Raw genomic sequence first — 13082 nt, forward strand, 5'->3', positions numbered from 1 at the left:
ATGCTGAAACTGAAATTCCAATATTTTGGCCACCTGATGTGAAGATCTGACTCACTGGAAATGAGTCACACTGCTGGGAAAGATTGAAGGCAGGAGGAGAAGGGGACAACAGAGGATAAGATGGTTTGATGGCATCACCAACTTGATGGACATGATATTGAGTAAGCCCTGGGAGTTGTTGATGGACAGGGAAGCCTGGTGTGCTGCAGTCCATGTGGTCACAAAGAGTCAAGACACAACTGAGCAACTGAACTGAATTGAACTTCAGTTCAGTTCAGTTCAGTTCAGTTCAATCACTTGGTCATGTCCAACTCTTTACAACCCCATGAATTGCAGCACGCCAGGCCTCCCTGTCAATCACCAACTCCTGGAGTTCACTCAGACTCACCTCCATAGAGTCAGTGATGCCATCCAGCCATCTCATCCTCTGTCATCCCCTTCTCCTCCTGCCCCCGATCCCTCCCAGCATCAGAGTCTTTTCCAATGAGTCAACTCTTCGCATGAAGTGGCCAAAGTACTGGAGTTTCAGCTTCAGCATCATTCAGTCCAAAGAAATCCCAGGGCTGATCTTCAGAATGGACTGGTTGGGTCTCCTTGCAGTCCAAGGGACTCTCAAGAGTCTTCTCCAACACCACAGTTCAAAAGCATCAATTCTTTGGTGCTCAGCTTTCTTCCCAGTCCAACTCTCACATCCATACATGACCACTGGAAAAACCATACCCTTCACTAGACGGACCTTTCCTTGTCAAAATAGTAAACACTTTTGTACTTCTTAAGGGTTCCATTTTGCTCAGTTATTCCTTACAATAATTAAAGAGGTAGTACTATTATTAACCTCATTGTAGATGAATTAAAATATTAAGTAATTGTGGAAGGTCACACAACTTTTAAACGAGAAGGTTATGAATTTGAGTCAAGTCAGTTTAGCCCTGAAGCTCACATTCTATCTACCCTGTCATCAAAGTTCTCATTTTACTCTGCCTCTGATTCTTACTTCAAGTGATGTTAAGAATGTACTCATACTAAAACTATGGGCTTACCAACTGGCTCAGATGGTAAAAAAATTGCCTGCAATTCGATCCCTGGGTTAAATCCCTGGGTCAGGAAGATCCCCTGGAAAAGGGAATGGCAATGCCATCTGGTATTCTTGCCTGAAGAATTCCATGGACAGAGGGGCCTAATGGGCTACAGTCCTTGGGGTCCCAAAGTGTTGGACAGAACTGAACCAGTTAACACTAACACCCTGATGCCTGAGTTTCTGTTTCTGGCAATCTACCTACCTGATAGGCTACGTAAACTAAGTCATGTCCAACTCTTGTAACTCCACGGACTGTAGCCCACCAGGCTCCTCTGTCCAAGGAATCTCCTAGACGCAGATACTGGAGCGGGTTGCCATTTCCTCTTCCAGTAGATCTTCTCATCCCAGGGATTGAACCTAAGTCTCCTGCACTGCAGGCAGATTCTTTACTGCTAAACCACCAGGGAAGCCCCACAGGCTACTTACTGTACTGCATTTTTTTTTTAAAGTTATGCCCATCTAATCAAAGCTATGGCTTTTCCAGTAGTCGTGTACATGTGAGAGTTGGACTATAAAGAAAGCTGAGCGCTGAAGGATTGATGCTTTTGAACTGTGGTGTTGGAGAAGACTCTTGAGAGTCCCTTGGACTGCAAGGAGACCCAACCAGTCCATTCTGAAGGAGATCAGCCCTGGGATTTCTTTGGAGGGAATGATGCTGAAGCTGAAACTCCAGTACTTTGGCCACCTCATGCGAAGAGCTGACTCATTGGAAAAGCCCCTGACGCTGGGAAAGATTGGGGGCAGGAGAAGAAGGGGACGACAGAGGATGAAATGGTTGGATGGCATCACTGACTCAATGGACATGAGTTTGGGTGAACTGCGGGAGTTGATGATGGATAGGGAGGCCTGTTGTGCAGCAGTTCATGGGGTCACAAAGAGTGGGACCCGACTGAGCGACTGAACTGATACACATACCAACCCAAATCTATGTGTTCTCTTTAAAGATAAAGTCACACACATGGCAGCAGGCTCAAAAAAAAAAAAAAAAGTTATCTATTTCCAAGCAAGACCATGTAATAATTTTTTCCTCAAATGGCAAGATTATAAATCCCATCAGTACATAAAATCCCATCATTTTCCTAAGGCTGGTCATTTTCTCCACCCATGTTTTTTCCACTTTTGGGATATGTTACAAACCAAATATTGTCAATTTGACATTCAGACAACAACTTGGATTCAGACTTTAGACACTGTTTTAGGTTCTTTTGGGGCAAGGAAAAATAGTTTTCTTTTTATGCAGCAACTCTCTCTTCTCTTGTTCTTTTCATTTGTATTGTTTTGTTTCATATTTTATTTCCATATTTTGTTTCATTATTATCCAAACTTAATATGGTTTCTATTTAGTTCTTTGTTTCAGGATATAATTAAAGGAAATACATTCACTAACTATAATACGACTTTTAATTTTTCAATGACACACATTTTTAAGTTAGTAAAGCCTCAATTTTTCTTATTTTCCTCTGGCTGGGAAAAGAGCCTGCTAAGTCATGTGCAACAATGGGATTTGAAGAGTACCTCTGAAAAAGAAATAAGAATGGAAGAGAATTGGTCCTTACTTTTCATTTTAAATATCAACTATTAAATGTATACACAGTACTAGCAATTATTCATCATCAAATTCTATGCTGTGAGAAGTCAGCAGATCCACAATCCTGAAAATGCTGGTTATTTTTATGCAAATATGTTCTGTATATAAACAATTGTAACTCAGGAAATGGAGTTTCCTTTGTAGCCAAAGGTGGTGTTAGCAAGTTTTTAACTATAGGTTTTACAGTTTGCTGCTACCTACTATTCATTTTTCTATAGTGATCTCTTGCCTGTGCATTTTCCAAAATCATATTTATTTATTTCCAGTTGATATAGAAGGTTTTCATTTCTTACTAACCTATTATGCTTTTTTGATTTTTATGGAACAAATAAATTTTAAAATTGTGTCAACAATTATCAAGGTCCTTGATTTCCAAGGATGTATTCTTTTGTTTTACTTGTTATGATGCTGCTATTTCCATGTTACCTTGATACAGCAGCACGCAATTCTTACACTGCCTATGATAAAGTATGGTTTCTATTAAAGTTGCAATTGATTCTGTATAATAACTACATTTTGAAATAGACCTTTTCACTTTTCTCTTGGCAATGCCTATTTCTACTTTAGAATCTCTATGGACTTAATGAAGTCAATTGAGTTTTATTACATTTTAATGTTCCCAATACTGTGATGGCATGAATTAGCTAACCTCTAACCTATTATAGCCTTCTGTTAAGATCTGACAAACAAAAATTTGTACTGTGTATTATGATAGTTATACAATTGTAGCTCTGCTCATTTCCAGCAATCGACATTGTGGCTGTCATTTATGTTCACTCTAGGCCTCAAATTTCTTGTCTCTAAACTAGTAACGGATCTCTCTGGAATGACTTTCTCTGAATTGCTGTGAGGGTCAAAGGACATAAGATATGACTTGGCTTCTCAAAGTGGAGAACAAGGATTCCTAGGATGAAAATTAGTAATTAGGAGGTATAGAATTCTTAGAATAAAGAATGTGCATCCAGCAGGAAGGATTTCACTGAAAATATAGGAGGAGAAAAATGAAAAAAAAAATTTATAATAAAACAAACAACAGTATTATGGTATGGAATTTAAAACTTACATGAATGTTTCAGAGAAAACATTCAAAACTAAGTGATAAAAGGTCTCTCATGGAACTAAAATTCTCTTTTGTCACTCTTCTCTGTTTATCTCAACCACCCACTCTCCTATCAAGCTTGTATATTTACTTTTCTCTATCTTATGAGGACTTGACTTGAGAAATAAACATACAAATTTTCCTAATTCTGTACAAAACTGACATTCAAATATGACATATTACTATCACCTTTGGTCTTTCTGAAATTGTGTTCAATATCTTGAAAATACTTCATTATCTGCAGTTTACCACTTAATTCGAGTAGGTATCTTTACTCTGTGATCACTGTAACTACCTTGCAGCTGACCTACTGTATCTATTCTGGTTTCTCTCAAAGTTAGCCTCCAGCAAGCAAATAAAATAGCGCTTCTGAATCTTTAATCCAGTCATGGTACATTCTCCCTTGAAACACAGCTGTGACTTCCCATTTTTCTGGGGAAAAATATAAAAGTTTTCAATATATCTTCTTAAGCCTTCCATTCCAGATCCCTTAATTCTTCCCAGCTCTCTCTGTTCCTACTGTTCTTATCTTTCAGCCGCTAGTAATGTTTAAACTCTGTCTTGCCACTGGGACTTAGCACATAATATCCTCTTGCTGAAATGGTTTTCCGTCCTCTCCATCTAGTGACTCTTCCTCTTGCTTGAGATCTTTCATGAAAAAGCAAACTCCCTATATAAAGTTTTCACTGTCCACTACAGTTAGGTAAAGTAAGGCTCTGTAGCACCTCATATGTCTCTTTTGCCATACTTACTACAGTTGCAACCAAACATTATTTGGGCAAGTATTTTACTAAAGTTTTCCTTTATTACTTCTCTGTTTAAACTCCATCAGTCTACTTTGTTTCATAGTAGCACATAATAAATCATATATATATAATATATATGTATATATATTTGATGGAGGAATGAATAGATGAATGGATACAACTTCACTTTAAATAATGATTTTCATCACTGTCATTTTCCTAAGTATTTTATAGCTAAATATCTACAAAGTGGGCTTCCCAGGTGGCACTAGTGGTAAAGAACCTGCCTGCCAGTGCAGGAGATATGAGATGTAGGTCCAATCCCTAGGTAGGGAAGATGCCCTGGAGGAGGGCATGGCAACCCACTCCAGTATTCTTGCCTGGAAAACCCAATAGACAGAGGAGCCTTGCACACTGCATTTCATAGGGTTGCATAGAGCTGGACGCAACTGAAGTGACTTAGCATGTGCACATGTACTTACAAAGTAGAGTTATAAAATTTTTCCAAGGTAGTAATAATACATACTGCATGTCTCATTTATGTAAAATTTTATTGCTGACATAGTGTTGAGTATATAGTAGAATTAAAGTGACCTTTTATTCAAATGGATTGAATGATGCAATTTATAGGGAAATGAAGATCAGTTATATGTTTGATATTAATTTGTTTACTGATATTCTCTGATTGAGATAGAACTATATGTATTCTACTCAGAAAAAGTATATTACATTACCATCTAATCTCTATAAACGCTCATGGAGAAAGGAAGAATGATCCCAGATAGAATATATTAACGATGAGTGAAAATGTAGAAAACAATTAGCATTTAGCACAAAGATAATTACCTTTGTTAGAAATTAGATATAGACATTTGAAAGCTGGAACTGATAATTTAATTACTTGTGTATTAAGCATTCACCATAGGTAAGAAACAGCAATAGGCATTGTGAGGATATCCATTTAAATTAGAGGGTATATCTATCCCAAGACAGTTAAGTTCCCATTAGAGGAAAAAAAAAGGCAAAATAGAGCTAGCCTGCTGCAATAAATGCTATAGGACAGTTTTATAGGGTAATTTTGTACCTCTCCACCCTCTGTCCCCAGTCCATCCAATTTATATATTGAAGTCCTAATCCTTGGTCCCTCAGAATGTGATAGTATTTAGCCTAAAATATAAATAGGGCAAAATAAGGTCATTTGGTTGATAGGTTTTAGTATTCAATAAACAGATGTCCAATATACAGGTGGCCTTATAAAAAGAGGAATTTTAAACACAGGTATACACAAAAGGAAGAGAACATAAAAGCATAGGAAGAAGATAGCCATCTACAAGGCCAGGAGGGAGACCCTCAGGAGGAAAACGACATGCCCAAACCTTGCTCTTGGGCTTCTAGCTTCTAGAATTGTGAAGAAATGAATTTCTATTGTTTAAGCCACCTGGTCTGTGGTACAGACCAGGCATTTCATTAATGGCATTTCTATCTAACTAATACATACAGTTATAATCTCAGTCGTTTCCAACTCTTTGCGACCCCATGAATTGCGGCACGCCAGGCCTCCCTGTCCATCACCAACTCAAAAAAAAGTTTTTCTGGAGGCTTACAAGTCTGTAGTGGAAGTGCCATCTCTGCTGATTTATTGATATTTGAATAAGACTTCCAATAGCAGGATTACATTCTTCTCTGTTTCCACAGATCACTCAGTAAACCTCTCAACTTCAAGTCTTGTAAAACAACTCCAGTTTTGGTCACCTGTACCTTAAATCTTGACACCTACAATCCTCTATATTAGTTTCCTATGGTTACTGTAATAAATTACCACACACTCAGTGGTTTAAAATAACACAAGTTTATTTATTTGTTTTTACAGTTTTAAGGGTCAGAGGACTAAAATTGAGGTGTTGGCTGAGCTTCTTCCTTCTGAAGCCTCCCGAAGATGTATTCCTTCTCTTTTACTGGAAAAGAGAAAGAATAAATTCCTTCTCCTTCATAGCACGGTAACCTCTTGCTTCCTTTGGTACATCTCCTACTGCTAACTTGGACCTTAATCTTCCTTTTACAAGAACCCTTGTGGTTACATCGTTTCACTCGGGTGATATAGGATAATCTTCCCTTCTCAATATTCGTAACTTGATAATATTAGGAAGTCCCTTTTTCCATGTTATATAGCCACAGGTTCCGGGTGTCATGATGTGGACATCTTTGGGGGACATCATTTTGCCTAGTACATCCTATGAGACAGATCTCTCATATTTCAATACCCTGCTCTTCAAACTTGGTCTTTCATCTTCCATTTTCTCATTCCTGTTAAGCTTGCTCATTGAACTCTAGCAACAGCCAATATTGTATCTTTCCTTTTCTCTAGACTATAGCTTCTGCTTCACTGTTTACTGTAATTTGATCATCCTTATCACTCTCTTCCCAGATCCTTCAGTTCCCTTATTTACTGTCATGCCATTGCCCAGGCCCAGGCACATCCCAAACTGATCAGTCACCTATCCACTCTTCTCCCATACAAAGTGCCCCTGCAGAGTAGAGTATTGTACAACAAGGGTCTCCAATCTAAGTCAGTTTGCAGTATTAATTTCATTTTTCCCTTTCCAGTTTCAATTTCTATTAAAAGAAAAGAAAACAAAAACAGGATAATAAACTTTTACCCTTCACCATAAACATTCCCAATCCTCACCATTTCTCAGCAGATGATGTAACTTCCTATTTTCAGGAAATAATTTAGCCCATTAGTACAAAATATCTGATTCTTGCCCCCCCACCCACAGAATCCTAGAAAGGTGTGTGATCAATCTCCATTCCCCTTAGAAAATGCTGGAAGTAACATACATTTGATTGTGTCATACCACTGCTTAAAAATATTTATCGGTTCCCAGCTATCTTCAGAGTAACTTATAGCATCTTAATTTAGGAAGGAAAAGTTGTTCCAAATCATTGAAATAACTTACTGTTTTGCATCTTCATCTTACACTATATCTATAATGTACTTATTATCTAAACAGGTAATTTTACACTATTATACATACTTGATCAATTTTGTCTATAATGTTCTTATAGTATGTTGTAAACTAGCAAACTCTCCTTAACAATCTAAATCGTATTTTTCCTAGGATATCTTCCTCAACTCTTAGAGAAATTAGCAGATATTCCTCTTGACTGAAGTACTATATAATACTACTACTACTCCTCTTGCTGCTCTGACTACTATTAGTACTGCCCAGACTATTATAAATAATGTAATAATCAGCTACCATTAGCCGAGTTAACCGATGCAAATAATATTTCTTTTGAATTTCCCTAATTACCCCTTAATTTAAGTACATTTATTATTCCTTTTATTCTTGAAATTCCTGAAGCTTAAGGCAGTTAAGAGTTTTGTCCAAGGTTGCACAGATTAAAGATTTACACTCAAGTCTGTCTGATCTAAAATTTTTTACTAAATGTTATATTCTATTGCCTCTCTTATAAATTTATCATATTAAACTGCAAGGCCACATAGTCTATATTATATCAGTTACATATGCTAAAGGATTAGAAATTCTGAGGAGAAATTTATGTAAACCAAATTATTTTTTAATACTTCCTTAATGCCAAACTAACATGTTACTGACAGAGAACATGAAAAACAATGATTATTATTTAAAACCTGTGCTTTCTTCTATAAATTGAGGTGCTTTAAATTCACCAAATGATACATAATCTACAAACTCATTTACTCTTTCCTAATGAACAGAAAAATGCTTCTCTGAATGTTTATAATATCATACTCTTTTGCTTGTGTAAACTATATAAATGTTATTAGAAATATTTCAGATTATAAGTACTTGATTGACTTTATTCTGATAAAAGGAATTGGACAATTATAGTACTCAGCTATTTTTTCCCATTTATTATTTCTTATTATTTTTAACTTCTCATTAGCACCTCCCATGTGATACATAATGCAAGGGAGACTTCTGTGTATAGAAAATAATTCTAACTGTGAACAGAATATCAGATTAAAAGATGTTAAATCACTTACCCAGTCCATTCTAGAGGAGATCAGTCCTGGGTGTTATTTGGAAGGACTGATGCTAAAGCTGAAACTCCAATACTTTGGCCACCTTATGCGAAGAGTTGACTCATTGGAAAAGACTCTGATGCTGGGAGGTATTGGGGGCAGGTGGAGAAGGTAATGACAGAGGATGAGATGGCTGGATGGCATCACCGACTCGATGGACATGAGTTTGGGTGAACTCCGGGAGATGGTGATGGACAGGGAGGCCTGGCGTGCTGCAATTCATGGGGTTGCAAAGAGTCAGACACAACTGAGCAACTGAACTGAACTGAATGATAACCTTAGCATTGCTGCTGCTGCTGTTGCTGCTGCTGCTGCTGCTGCTAAGTCGCTTCAGTCGTGTCCGACTCTGTGTGACCCCGCAGACTCTGCCATCCCTGGAATTCTCCAGGCGAGAACACTGGAGTGGATTGCCATTTCCTTCTCCAATGCATGAAAGTGAAAAGTCAAAGTGAAGTCTCTCAGTCGTGTCTGACTCTTCGCGACCCCATGGACTGCAGCCCACCAGGCTCCTCTGTCCATGGGATTTTCCAGGCAAGAGTACTGGAATGGGGAACCTTAGTGTTACTGATGCTAATTCTGCAGGCTGCATACATTTACCTTTTAAAAAAGTCATCACTTTTCAAATTATCTTTTCATTTACAATGATAGGAGGGGCAACAGGAGATGGAAAGCCAGATTTTGAAGGCTCCTCAAAGGATGTTGTCTACCAATTATATGCTAGCCCATAGCATTGCAGAACAGTAGACAATGGTATGCAGAACACTTCGTCTCTGCCAATGGACACTACCACTGACTTTTTATAGTTAACATTTCCTGAAACAGCTGGAGTTTGAAATTTCCTAAACCCAAGCCCACTCAGCATCTATTTCAATATATGGCAGTCACAACTGAGGATCTAACCAATAAAGTTTAAACCAACTGGCTTTATATTTGAAGCCATATATCAGATGCATAGTTAACTATATTAATCTCATCCTGAAAATGAATGAATTAAAATACATTACCACAGGTTGGCCAGCTAAACAAATACCATAATGTTTGAAACTATCACTGCCTAATTCATGCCTGTAATTAAATTTTAGGAGTTTATGTACCAAAAACCTGGAATGGTCTCCTAATGACCCCTGGAAGCCAGGTCTTTTAAGCTGAGTGCACCCATGGACATGATTGGCCCCAAATCTGACCCATATGTCTTCCTGGGTTACTTTGAGGGTGAAAATGATAATTGTCCTGATTCCTGAAAGATCCTTCTTTTATGTTCTGCACTTGAACGTAATGTGTTTCATTTTCATTAGGTGAAAGCATAGAGCTTCAAACAGAATGATCTACTAAGACACTGTAGAAAATGCACGCAGCACACACATTAGAGTACATATTGAGAGAACACACAGTATGAACAGCTTTTTCTGTGATTCAAGATTAAAAACTCTAAAAGCTATATTAATTTTTTACCTTTAGAAAACTGCACTGTTTTAAAGCCATTCATATGTGTAACTTAAAGAAATGTGAGATTAGGCAGCAGTAATAGTGTTATTTATTTCATAAATTCAGACAGATTATCAGTTAATCCCCAAGAGCTTTCTATTTATTTTAAAATCATTTCCTTGTTATTTTCCCCAGATTGGGAGGCGTGAGAGCATAGATGTTTGTAGCCATAGGATCCACCCTTCCGGCAGCTGCTTGGATTATGCTGAGGACTTTACAAGAGTATTTAGAAAAGCATGAAAAATCCTGATTGCTAAGCATAAAAAGGAGAATATGCATAATATGGGAAAAGGTTATGAATTTTTATTACCCACTTCTCAGAGCTCCATTTTTCAAACATATATGGAGTCAGCATGGCTCTGTAGATGGAACTAGACCAGGAGCAGCAGGGCTAGATATTACACTCCCAGCTTTTACACAAACCAGATTTATGCTCTCACACAAGCACTTAACACCTTAGAGTTTGAACTAATGATCTTTCATATTCAGTTCAAATTTAATGTTTTGTTACTCCATTTTGCAGGGGTTTTTTTCATAACATATCATCTGCCTACCTATCTATCTACAAACCTACCTTATATCCATTTTCAAAAACACTTATTAAATAAATTTACTTTATCTTTACTTAGAAGTACCAGTTTTCAAAATCTACTGAAGTCTTGCATAATTTGGAAATGTATGGTTAAAAGAAACTCTTGGCTGTAGCAAAAATATTCCCAAAACTGTAATACACTGTGTGATGAAAAAAATGTGCCAAATCAAGACAGTTATTTAAACACAAGTTGATGCTTACTGGGTAAAACAACTGTTTATAAATATGATGAGCTTATCATGGAGCCAAGAAAAAGGATTTACACAACATATACATAGGGGTCAGAGACTGAGTAGAGTAACTTAAGAAATGATGGCACATTAAGGGAAAAAAAAAATAACACATTTTTTAAGAGCTTATGGGCTTATCTGCTTGAAAAGTAAATCTCTTATTATTCTTTGTCTTGTGTTTCTTTGAAGAGCTATTATATTGTGATGTGTATACATTAATAGGATAGGAATAGAAGAATATTTTTTTTCTATAATATTTACTACTACATTTAAATATTCTATTTCTCATATCTCTACCTACCAAATTTTCTTTAAAAAAGACTATCAGAAAAAAATATTGATAGGATAATTAAGGAAACAGGATACACATACAACAGAAGAAAGGGGATAGTTTGTAGCAATTTTTCTTCAGTTTCTCCACTTGCTTATGTTTTTGAAATCAACCTTCAAATAATAGTTTTCAGCTTTATTTAAGACATATTATTATGGTATTTAGTCACCCAATCATGTTCAACTTTGCCATCTCATGGACTGTAGCTAGCTAGGCTCTTATCCATGGAATTTTTCAGGCAAGAATATTGGAGTGAGTGAGTTGCCATTTCCTACTACAGGGGATTTTCTTGACCCAGGGGTTGAAACTATGTCCCTTGTGTCTCCTGAATTAGCAGGCAGATTCTTTACCACTGTGCCATGCCCTTAAGAGTTCATAGTGATAAACAATTTGTCTAAATCACACTGTGCCTGACATATTCTCAGGTAGCTTTTAATGATCAGTGCCTCATGGTGTTCACACCCTTATATATGTCTTCCCCTTAAGAGTGAGCAGAGTCTGATTTTATCCAATCAAATATAGCACAAGTGGTGAAATGCCACAAGCTTATGATTCATAGCTCAGTTGGTAAAGAATCCGCCTGCAATGCAGGAGACCCTGGTTCAATTCCTGGGTCAGGAAGATCCCCTGGTGAAGGGATAGGATACCCACTCCAGTATTCTTGGGCTTCCCTTGTAGCTCAGCTGGTAAAGAATGTCTGCAATGTGGGAGACCTGGGTTTGATCTCTGGATTGGTAAGATGCCCTGGAGAAGGGAAAGGCTACTCACTCTAGTATTCTGGCCTAGAGAATTCCATGGGCTGTATAGTCTATGGGGTCTAAAAGAGTTGGACACGGCTGAGCGACTTTCACTTCACTTTTATGTTACATTATGTGGACTTTGGCAGTGCATTTCTGTTAGAGACCCACCTTGCCACCTTGCTGAAGTAAGAAGCCATGTTGGAGAAGCACAGGTGTCAAGGAGCTGTGGCCTCCAGGAACTGGGGGAGGCCTCTAGAAGAGATCTCTTTGCTGTCAGCAGAAACCTGAAGTTCTCAGCCTACAACCACAAGTAAGTTAGGTGAGGAGGTGGGAAGGGGGTTCAGGATTGGGAACTCATGTACACCCGTGGCTGATTCATGTCAATGTATGGCAAAACCAATACAGTATTGTAAAGCAAAATAAAGCAAAAATAAAAATTTTTAAATTAAAAAAAAAAGAAAATAGATTGTTACCTATTTGAACTTCTGGATGATAACCCCGTCCTGGTCAATACCTTGATTCTACCCTTGTGAAACCGTAAGTAGAAGATCCAGATAAGAAACCCCCAGCTTCTGACCTGCAGAATCCATGAAGTAATAAATGTGTATTTTTTTAAGTTGGCAAGTTATAGTTATTTGTTATGTAGCAATATATAACTAACACATAGCATTTGAGAAAGAAGCAGAATTCAAACCCAGGTCTATCTGACAGTTAAACCAATTCTCTTTCCATAACATCAGTGTTCTACAAGCTTGGGTCCCAGGATCTCTTCTATAATAATTACCTGGAAGATTTATTAAAAATATTGTTTTGAGGATTTCAAAGCTGATCTACTGAGACAGAATCTCTGGAATAAAGGCTGAATATCTGTATTTTTTACAAATTCCTGAAGTGATGGTTATATACAGTAATGTTGAAAATGTTTCACTATACATATTGCTTTTACAAGCTGTAGATTTATTCCAATTATGTATAATGGCTATAGAACAGAATATCCTTTTATCTTCTAAAAGAGGGTTTTTTTGGAAGGTTGATCATTCTAAGATTTTTATTACAATATAACTAAATTAGTAACTGATAGCAGAGATAGAATTGCATCTTTACAACTTAGTTTGCATATTTTC

Source organism: Capricornis sumatraensis, chromosome 7, assembly GCF_032405125.1.
Source record: "Capricornis sumatraensis isolate serow.1 chromosome 7, serow.2, whole genome shotgun sequence".
In the NCBI taxonomy this organism is placed as follows: Eukaryota; Metazoa; Chordata; class Mammalia; order Artiodactyla; family Bovidae; genus Capricornis; species Capricornis sumatraensis.